Consider the following 11,734-nt stretch of genomic DNA (forward strand, 5'->3'; position numbering starts at 1 on the left):
CTTGGGTTGAGCTCCTCAGGATACAGCTGGTCAAAAATTTCTACCTACACTTTTCTTCAAAGAAAATATGAATTTTTGAGTAAGCTTTTTTGTAGTAAGAAGTGTGTGATTTGAAAATGATGCCACAGTGCCTCATGAAATTTAACTTCGATTGTGTCATGCTCCCATTCTCCTTCATTGGCTGGGTGTCCTGTCTCAATTACATCCCACATAGGTATTATTAACGTGTGACTGCCATGATGTACCACCTACCCTTTCTGAGGGTATGTCTACATTGCACATCATGTCTCATATTCACGTCCAGCATATTTGTATTTGTACAATACTGGTTGGCCATTAATCAGTAAATTAAAAGAACCTACAAAACTAAAAGGGAATTTTACTTTGTTATACAATTTCTTCACTTTATAAAAGGTGTAATGTGTTATAGACTACTACATACTGTAGTACACCCATGGGAATTAGGCTAGGATCAAAGGGTTTCACCAACCTCCCTCTTACAAAGAAAAACATGACATTTTCAGAGATCACAGGTACTCAAAACCTTGACTTTACATTTCAATTTACAAATTACACCTCCAGAAGTACAGAGCTCCTTGACATGCTGGACCAAATTCTCTTCTTACTTACTGTGGTGCAAATCTCCAGTGGACAAACAGCCAGGGGTTTAAATAGAGAGTGCATTTTACTACAGATTTGACTACATTTCTGTTGTAGGTGAATGGATCTTCTGTATCCACAGCTTGCTTTAGTATGTTTTAGAAAGTGCTATCAAATGAAAAGTATTATTCTCCATTCTATCTGCCTTTTCTAGGGGAACTTTTATTAAATCTTTACACAATTAAAATTTCTTCTGCTTTCATAGTTCTTCCCACACTTACCAACACTTTGGTCCTTGCAAACATTTATTTTTAACTTCCTATAACTCTACAATAAAATTATAAATTTCCCTGTATTACAAGCACAAAGTCTTAACATTTGTATAGATTCCTTTACCTCAGCTCTGGGGGGGTTTTCTGTAACTTTTTGTTTTTTACCATGCTCACTTCCACTTTCAACTCCCCTTCTCTTGTCAATTGGGTTACTCTTTTAAAAGGGTAAGCCATCTTCCCCAGGACCTAATCAATTTGCACATCAATTACTTTAATTGACAACAGGTTTAATACACTCTTGGGTCATAAGCTCAGACACTTGCATAGAACAAAGCTTAAAAAAACCCTTTATTTGATTAAATAATCTTTACAAAGCTTTAAAGGGAAAGATCAGTACAGCAAGAGGAGAGGGAATTCACAGGCACAAGACCACCATGTTCTAAGCATTATTTAAATTCCCTTGAGCATTATTTAAGAATCTATATATTCTGGACTAGAGTCATGAAAGCTTTCCAGGCTTTTAAAAATACATACTATTTGTTCACTTGCCATGTAAATGGCTCCTCTGTTCAGATAACTTTCAAAGGATACATTATTAATAGTTTTGTTGAAGTTGTGATCTGTTTAAATACTGATTTCTAAATGTTTATACAATTCATATTATAAACTGTCTAATCTGATTAACTTTTTTTGTTCTGTAACCCATGACATTTTGAAGACGAAAATTGTAGTGCATTACCAGTATGTTTGAAACATCAGCACCAACCTTTTTTTGTTAAAAAAACACACATTAATAATCTGATTCTGATTTCACTTAGGCTGGTCCACTCATGTGGCTCAGACTCTAATATTAGTGCCCTGTATTGAGAATAAGAAACAAATAGGGATGTTAAATACCTTTTCATTGGTTAACTGGTTAAAAATTATGTTTAACTGGTTAGCCAAATAAGGGGGCATGGGTGGGGTTGCTCCAGGCCCCACTTGTTAATGGTTAACCAGAACCAGTAAGTATAACTTGTTAAGGGTGATGCTTACTAGTTAACCAGTTAACCTTTCACATCCCTAGAAGCAAATTACTGTTTGTTTTTCTGATGGCTTGTTGCCTCACTTCAATTTGGGAAGAATATGTATATATTACCAAAAGATATCTTCATATATAGATTGCAAGTAGAGCTGTTAGGAGAAACTTGGACAGAACCAAATTCAATTTAATTTGTTATATTCTATTAGATAATAAAAATTAAAAAGTTAAAATCAACATAAAATGATTAAATTATGTCAAAATTAAATATTTCAATTGACTTAAAATGCTTTTTACATTTTTCCCTGTCAGAAATTTTTGAAATATTCAAGGTTTTGCTCCAGTTGGAATGAAGTCAAATTTCAAGATTTCAGACTGTGAAACTGCAAATTCTATCCATCTGTATAGTTCTTATTTCAATATTTAAATGGGTTTTGTTCTTCCCATCAAGCTAAATATGAAAAAACATTCTTGGCTATGAATGCATTATGAACTTACCTGAAAATATAGTTGCTTGCAATGCTGTTGTAATTGTGTTGGTCACAGGTTGTAAGAGAAATAAGGTGAGTAACATAATATCTTGTATTCAACTAACTTCTCTCAGGCTTTGTGTACACTGCAAGTTTTTGCAGCAGAAAATATGCTAATGAAGGACTCATTAGCAAGAGTTTCAATGTCATTAGCATATTTTCTGCCAGTGCTTTTTGAGCAAGGGGTTTTTGCACAAAAAGAAGCAGTGTAGCCACTTCCATTTTGCACAAAAAAACCCTTTTGTGCAAGATCTTTATGCCTCCTGAGTCCCTCATTAGCATATTTTCTGCCATAAAAACTTGTAGTGTAGACATAGCCAAAGACAAACCTTCAAGCTATATAGAACCCTTCCTCAAGACTGAGCCCAGATTTCACGTCTTCAATAGCTCTTAAGAGCTGAATTAAGTTAATGAATTTAAATGACTATATAAATGCTATATCACATGATTCAGCATTAATGCATTTAATACTAAAAATATATTTTAAACATTTATTTTTAAATTATTATGGGAAATACATTCATGAAGGATGGAAACTTTAAATCTTTTCTATTTGGCTCCCTAGTGATGATGCTGCAACTGACGTCATTCTTCAGTATGGTGGCTACCACTTGCAGCATACTGAGATCTGAACATCCAAGTATATTTCAACTTGTCTATGGGGACACATCTGCCCTAACTCATAGTAGGGAAGTGCTGCAGAACTTACTGGCACAGATCTAAAATGTTTGTGAACAACATTTTATTTAAAGGGATTTTTAATGATTGTGGGAAGCCCCATGTGAATAACGACAAGAGTGTGAAGGGCTCTCATTACACACAGTGTAAGTGCAACACCATTTCCTTTTTTCTGCCTGAATTTTGCTCTGGAGCAAACCATTGTAACAGGCGAAGGTTCTGATCCTGCAATGAGAACTGCATGTCCAGATCTCCAGTGACTTCAGTGAGGCTCTATGAGGCACAGGGGCCCATCCATTTAGGACTTGCAGAATCGATGAGCATACAAACCTTGCTTGCCGGACTGCCTAACTTTACATTGGTTGCAAGTTGTGATTGTGATTTTTAGTGATGTTGAAACCTGACCACTAAGAAATGGACTGAAATAACCATATCATTTAAACAAGCAAGCAGTGGTTATTACCATGGCTAGGTCATCTTTGAACTGATGACCCAGAAGTGAAAGGCTACATGTCTCATGGCCAATCCCTTGAGTATATCCAATATCCCAACATTCACTCCTGTGATATTCCATTTTATTCTCCCTCAGTCTCAAGTTACTGCACTCTCTGTACAGATGTAGTCACTACATTTTTGTTTTTGTTTTTACATTGCTGCTGGTCCTGGAGGTATCTAGTTAGCTGTTACTGTTTCATAAGTCTATTTTGTGTTTCCTGGTGTTTCCAAATTGTATACAATTTCATGACATGATCCAGCTGGCCTGGAAGCTGAGGAGAAGAAAGAGGAGGAAGGATGACACGGTCTCTAGTACCTTGTTTATGAGAACATACTTTCAGCAATCTGTGTTTGCATGGAGTGTTAGCATCATGTTAATTCCACCTTTGAAATGTGGATTAGCCAGCTTAGTCAAAACAATATCCATCTTTTAAACATTTCAATGTGTTTAAAACACTGAGATGACTTAGAAACTCCAAGCCAAATTCTTCCCTCTCTTACAACCTTGGCACGCTGTTGGTAGGTGACATTTGAAGGCACCGTTTCCCCATTTTCCATAGCTAATTCTCTAAAGCTGCCAACTGCTAAGCAAGGACATACCCGTGTATATTTCTGCGGAATAAAACATATTTCTCTAGATTACTAATAATATGAGGTTGTAACATCCTCCCTGAAGTACCTAGCTGTCTCCACTCTGTGGCAAATAATAACTTCTCCCTCTCTCTGTTTCTCACTGAAGGATGAAGAGAAAAAGAGACAGACAAGACAGCTATTTGACCCATACTTGCCACAATACGTGACCACGTGAAAAATCTTGCTCTAGCAGCCTAGTTCTATAAGGGTACGTCTAAACTACATGGCTCCGTCGACGGAGCCATGTAGATTTGTTGTTTTGGCAAAGTCCAATGAAGCCGCGATTTAAATGATCGTGGCTTCATTTAAATTTATATGGCTGCAGCGCTGAGCCGACAAACAGCTGATCAGCTGTTTGTCTGCTCAGCGTGCTAGTCTGGACGCTCCCCTGCCAACATCAAAGCCCTTTGTTGGCAGCTCCGGTAAACCTCATCCCATGAGGAATAACGGGGCTGCCGACAAAGGGCTTTGATGTCGGCAGGGGAGCGTCCAGACCAGCGTGCTGAGCGGACAAACAGCTGATCAGCTGTTTGTCGGCTCAGCGCGGCAGCCATGTAAATGTAAATGAAGCTGCGATCATTTAAATCGCTGCTTCATTTGACTTTGCCTATGTGTCTAATCTACATGCCTCTGACGACAGAGGCATGTAGTCTAGATACAGCCTAAGGGTGCATCTACAAAGCACCCTAAACTCAAAATAAGATACATAATTTGTGCTACACAAATTGAATATCTTATTTTGGATCTATTTTGAAAGCTTATTTTCAGGGCTCGCCAAGCGGTGGCGAGCCCCGCTCACCAGCTGCATGGTTCAGCATGGTGCACATGCGTAGACTGCGCTACGCATGCTCAGACTGCGCTGCACACACGCTGACTGCACTGCACATGCACTGACTGTGCTGCGTGGCTGTGACGGCTTGTAATCTACTTCCACGAGCAAGTAGATTACACTAATTGTCGAGCCCTGCTTATTTTGAAATTTGGTGCATCTTCACAGTGCCAAAATCAGGATGCAAAAATAGCGTGCCCGTTATTTCGAAAAATATTTCCAAATAATGGGCAGCCTGTGTAGACACACGGTAGCTATTTCAGGATGTATCCCAAAATAGCCATGCAGCGTAGTCTTACCCTCAGTGATGTGTGAGGACATGGCAGAGCATGGGAGAAGTCACATGACACAAATGATTCAAAGACAGAGCCTGAAGATGAGACACCTAATGAGGGATATTGGATCTGAGGGAGAGAGAGAGGAGGAGAACTCAGAGAGGGAGAAAGAATGGAGTCTATAGGGAAGAAATGACTTGAAAAGCTCGAAAGTGAAGTTACCCAAAAGGGGCAAGAGAAGGGAAACCCCTATCTAGTGCTGTTTAGATACTGTAGCGGTGACTATAAGAACTTAGATGGGTGGAAAGAAGTGAAATCAAAGGAGAAGAATAATAGAACTGATCCACAAGGAAAGATACAAGTGGAGGAAAACTACTTCTACAATTCAAGCTACAATTGTGATTCCCTGCTTACTTAGGCTATGTCTACACTACAGAGTTTTTTTTTTTCAGAAAACTGGCTGTTTTTCTGAAAAAACTTCAATTACGTCCACTCTGCAATCATGTTCTTTCGAAAAGAAATTGAAAGAACACAGGATTTTTTCCAATGTTGGTAAACCTCATTCTACAAGGAAGAAGCCTTTTTCCGAAAAAGCTCTTGTGTCTGGACAGGGATGGGGGAGTTCTTTCGAAAGAAGAGGAAAGAGGAAAAAGCACAGATGCCCTGATGGCCACTCCATCCATAGTAATCACATTTTAAATCTGAGAAAGCGTCCATTCAGTGTGGATGCTATCTTTCAAAAAAGCAGATTGCTTTTTTGATGCGCTTTGGCAGTGTGGATGCTCTCTTTCGGAAGATGTTTTTTCAGAAGATCTCTTCCAAAAAAGCTTCTTCTGAAAGAAGCTTGCAGTCTAGACATAGCCTGACATGTATTAATGAGACTGTGCGGTAAAGCTAAAAATTAAAAGCAAAGCAGAAGAAAAAAGCAAAGGAAAGTTTGACTGCAAATTGTAGTCAAAAATAGATGCCCACAGAGAGTGTCTGCTTTTCTGTATCAGAAAACGAAGAGACAGAAATCTAGGAGAGGAGTCGGACCTCTCAGGAGCTTTCTGCAGTTTCTTCCTTCTTTCTCAACTGATTTCAGTATGAGTGAACAGATGTAACTGAAAATTGGCTTTTACCCATTTAACTACACAAGGATCTTCTCAGTTTCCAAATTCCTTCTTTATGTTTTCCAATTGCAGGTATTAGCTAAAAGGCAGCATTAAGCCTGTAGCTACAATTTTGCTGTTGCTTTCCTGAGTTTCCAGTTAACAAAATTTGCAGTGAGCTCAAAATCTGCCATTTGACCTTTGTTTTCAAGCATGGAGCTGTTTGATATTCCAGAATATTCTATATTCTACAAATTCTGGAATATGTTGTTCCAGGGGCCTGCAATCTCTTTTTCATAGTGATCTCTTAATTCAAATGGTTAAAAATTACATACAATTATATTTTATAAACCACAAAACTATCAAGTAACACTAAAAATACAGTAGAATGATAAACACTATGAGCCAGGCAGGTCCTTGGCTTTATGCACAAGAGAGCAAGTATAGCTGTGCTCTAGGGAGTCATAGGTTTACTCACTCCCCAGACCAGACAGTCCAGTGGGCCAGATGCATAGGAAAAACAACCTGCTCCAGGTGCTCCAGAATGGTACACTTTGCAAAGTTGCTCTCTTCCCCCACAGGACTATGTGTATCGTATGCCTTCTGCATTTACAGATGTGCCACATTCATCTTAAATATGTTCCATCTTTTGTTTCCCCTCCCCATCCCAATACACACCCAAAATGAGAGCCAACAGAGAGTCCCCAGAAGAGGAATTTCACTAGTAATCATTTTTAAAAATTTGTAACTTTATAATTTTTCACAGAAATTTCAAAAAGAAATGAAATTTGGTCCTGTTTTTGTTAGCTCCACAGCTGTCTGAATTATCTCTAATTTCAGGGGGGCAGGGATGGGGTTGATATGGAGACTATACTCAGCATGGGGCAGGAGGGACATTTCACAGAAAGCATGGATATGACTATATGAGACATTAAAAAACAGGCAGATGAGTTAGTAAAACTAGTAGAATGAAGATGATGGCAAGGCAAAATTTATAACTATACAGATATACTGAAGTTTTGAAAGAGAATATGCAAATTCTGTGAGAATTTGCATATCTTCTTCTGATCTTACTTTCGAAAGTGGAAAGTGAAAGTAGTCGGGATGCGGTTTTTTCGGCAACCCCCACTTTCGAAAGTGAGATCAGAAGAAAATATGCAAATTCCCGCATAATTTGCATATCCTCTTTTGAAACTTCAACATTGTCTAGACATAGCCTATAAAAAGTGTACGTATATATTTTCAATTGCAAAATGCTGCAAATGTATCCAAAGATTAGCAGAAACTATAAAATATTACAAAGTTATTTTGTGAAATAGAATGTCATATCACTAGTTACTTGTGATGGTTTCACCTCCCCCCCATGGTTTTATAAATTTGACTTGGACACAAATATGCATAACTTGAAGATTCCTTGGACAAAATACCACATGTATACTATCAATTTTAATGTCCCAGTCTGCTGGAACAGTGTATTTTATTTTGATGAATGTATCATTCCTATAAGTAAAGTGCACGAGGCATAAGGGATCTGTCTGAAAAAGCTTTCCTTGTCGACTGATCCCTGTCTAGACTGCCGCTTTTTGCCGGCAAAGTGCCTCAGTGGCAAAAAGCAATGACCATTTTTATTCTAATGAAGCGCGGGATATTTAAATCCCCGCTTCATTAGCAATTTTGGTATGTCTACTTTACATCCCTCTGACAACACAGGGATGTAATCTAGACATACCCTAAGGTGCTACTAGTCTGTTTGTTGTTTTTTATGTTTTTCCTGTTACAGACTAAATCCGCTAACCCTCTGAAGCTTTTAAATCCTACTGTTTGCACTTAATACAATCACTTTTATTTACTTTCAAGCCTGGGGTTAATAATTGTTACCTGGGAGAGCAATCATTGTTAAAGAAGGTGTACCTGAATGATTTATTTGAGGTTCTGATCCCATTTGGGGAGTGGGTTCCTGGAAGCTGGGCCTGAAACTATATTTTCCTCAGACCTCATTTTCTTCTGTTTTCCACAAAAATCCAAGGAAAAGTCCATAGAAAAATGTATTTGGTTAAGTGGAAACAGTAAGAACACCTTATTAAATCTGTATATATATTTCATGCAATTCTCGCAAAAGACACAAACCTGTTACAGCTTTTAGATGCCAGAGTCAACACAGAGAAAATTAATGTTGTACGGGTGTTTGTGGTTAAACAAACGTATTGTTGCCAGTACTCACAGTTGGAGGGATACTACTGTTAATTTTATTTCTGGAGCAGAGCATGGGGTGTGAGGTAGGAATAATGGAAGGAGGGAGGAAAGAGTGTAATGACTTTTAAAGACTAAGTATAATTTGTGAGAAAACCCACATTTTCCATTAATTTCATAGTAATAAATTAAGGGAGGGAAATCAAAGGAATGTGTCAACTTTTTATTTAATAGAGATGTTTGAAGCAAGTACTTAGGGCTGGATCAGTAAATATAAGGCTGGTCTGATGATCTTTCCTTCCTTCACTCTCTGGAAGGGGACAACACACACAAGTGATGGAAATATCTCACAAATTTTGCCAATTCAGCAGAGTTTAACTTAGAACTCCAACAATTGAATGCAAAGCCAGATTTCCTGCACCTGTAAAGCTAACCCAACAATTTCATGAGACAGCCTGCTTTGGGTAGAATGCCTGACGCCAGTAGTGTTGGGCATACCATTAGGAGAGCCTTTCTTTCAGTGCTCTGCTTTTTCTGCTCCTCAATGACTGAGAATTTAGAAGTGCACAGATGTGTGAAAATGAAAAATAATTTCACCACTAAGGAAATCAAATACTTTTTTGAACCTCAAGGATTATTTTGTCACAGTGGAGAGCGTAGGTGGTCATGCCTAGTGGGTAAAGACAGAATCAGGGACTTGAAACCAGGACCAAGGGTGAGTCAGAAGGGGGAAACTAGAGAAAAGGGTCAGAGCTGGAGTCAGAAGTCAGGAACCAGAAAAAGGGTCCATCATAGCAGCCAACCAGAGATTCACACACATGCACAGACAACCTCCTGGGGTTGTCAAGTTTAAGTAGTGCACATAGACCAATCATAATCTGATACTGATGTACTGTCAAACAGGTCCTTTCTGTGGCATAGCCTGCGTCTTTTGGGCCTACAAGTCTGACAGTCCACTGCTTGCTGCTCTGCCAAAGCTGTCACATGTCAGCGTGCATGTAGGAATTGGTTGGAGACCCATAAGCCTAGGTTCTGGACCTTAGGAGCCTCATTCATTTGGTTTATGTTTGAGAATGGGACATAGACATGGGTGTATTGTATCCATTTAACCTCATTTTACACAGGAAAAATGAAATGTTTGAAACAGAAATTGTTAATATATTTTCCAGGGATGTAACTAGGTATTTAAGTGCCATGGGTGAGCAAGTATGTTTCTATCCCTTACCTTTAAAAAAAATTACCCCTTCAGCTTTGCTCCTTTCTTGTCCTGTTCTAGTTATAACTCTGATATTTTCTTCTTCACACCTACTAAGCCAATAAAGTCAGTAACATGACTCTCACTGATTTGGATGCGAGTAGAGTTAATCCATTCCTGAGCACTTTGGAAATTTCCACTCTTAATAGGTATTAAATCATTAGACTTCTCTGAAATGTCTCTAAAAACTGCAAAATTTATTAGAATGATATGCACTCTCCAGGATATTTTTTGAAAAGTATCATTTATAATTCTATAATAGAACTTGAGAGAATTATGGGCCTATTGTGGAATTCTATGGGATGGTTAAAAAAAAACAAACCCTACTAGAATCTATAAAACATTATCATTTTTATTAGATTCTATAGGACACTTCCATAAATCACATGCAAAGTGACAAGTAAATGTTTGTAAGCCACTCAGAACACAATGTTGCATGTTTCAGACAGCATTCAAATAGTACTTCGAACAGTAAATATAAAAGTTTTCTTAATGTACATGCTAAGTCATGACCAACCAAGTTAGACACGATAAAAGAGAAAGAGTGACCTCTCCTGGCAACAGTAAAATCTGTTGTTCTTTATAAGAAGCAAAGAACTAGAAAGGTATGGCTTCCCCTTGAACAATTTAAAACTCAGATTTAAGCTTTAGAAATCCCATAAGAAAATCCTGTCTGCTTGCCTAGTTTTAGAGGTCTAATAACAATGTTCAGGAAATGGGATTATAATACATTTTGTAAAGATTAATGAGGTATAATTATTAATAAAAACAGATAAAATGCACAGAAGATGCTTTCTCTGGGGTTTCTGTCATCATGTGGGCTAATTATTTTTGATGTTTTGCCCATCAAGTGATGAACATGCAGATTGTGAAATGTCAGAAATAATTAAAATAAATGAGGCTGTAGTGTGAACCTCTAAGGCTATGTCTGGACTAAAAGAAAAGTCGGAAGAATATAGGCAAATTGCGAACCACAATTTGCGTGTTTTTCTGCTTTTCTTTCAAAAGAGGTTTTTCCCCGAAATTTGGCACACCTACACGGCACCAAATTTTGGAAAAACGTCCTCTTTCCTCACACAACGAGATTTACAGGGATGGCAAAAGAAAGCATCTGCTTTTCCGGAATTATTTTTGGAAAAGTGGACACATTCCTTGGATGCAGCGTTGCTTTCCTGGGATACCTCCAGTATCCCGGAAATATGCTGCAGTCTAGACGTAGCCTTAGAAACCTCCCTTATCCATTATGAATTTGCCTCTAGTGTGAAAAGGTATCAGGAGCAGATGAATCTATTTCTATAGGGTAAGATGGCACTGCTGGGATGGAACAAACCTGGTGAAATGAAATATAAGCATTTGGAAGAAGTAGTATAATGAAAGAATAACACTTTTCACTTTTATAGCAATTTATATCCTTGGAGCTCCTTGGTTTAATTTTGGAATTCAGGGGTAGCATGATAACACAAGCAATAAATATTTTAGTAGATAATTTCTGTTACCATTTTCCATTGAAGCAGTGTTTATTGATTAGCCTGCTAAGCTAAAGGAAAGAGATATTTTACCAAAACCACCATAATATGTAATTAATAGAGTGGCTACATACACATTCATTACTGAACTGAGAGTATACCCTTTATTTAAGTGAATTGTGTACCCTGAATTGCAATTATGTTACTAGTACAGAATGTTTTCCATTGGTTAGAGGACTCTTCTGTTTGCTCTATCCTAATGCACTGTCTAGCTAGGGTCAAGTATAGTGTCTTTTCTGTCCTTTCTTCCAAGTAGAAATGCTTTGGGGCCCATCTTTGTCACCTCTTAATTGGCTGACGGTATCACTTTGATTGGCATAACCCAAAGGCTCAGTATTC

The sequence above is a fragment of the Pelodiscus sinensis genome, chromosome 10, assembly GCF_052426305.1.
Source record: "Pelodiscus sinensis isolate ZL-2025 chromosome 10, ASM5242630v1, whole genome shotgun sequence".
NCBI lineage: Eukaryota > Metazoa > Chordata > Testudines > Trionychidae > Pelodiscus > Pelodiscus sinensis.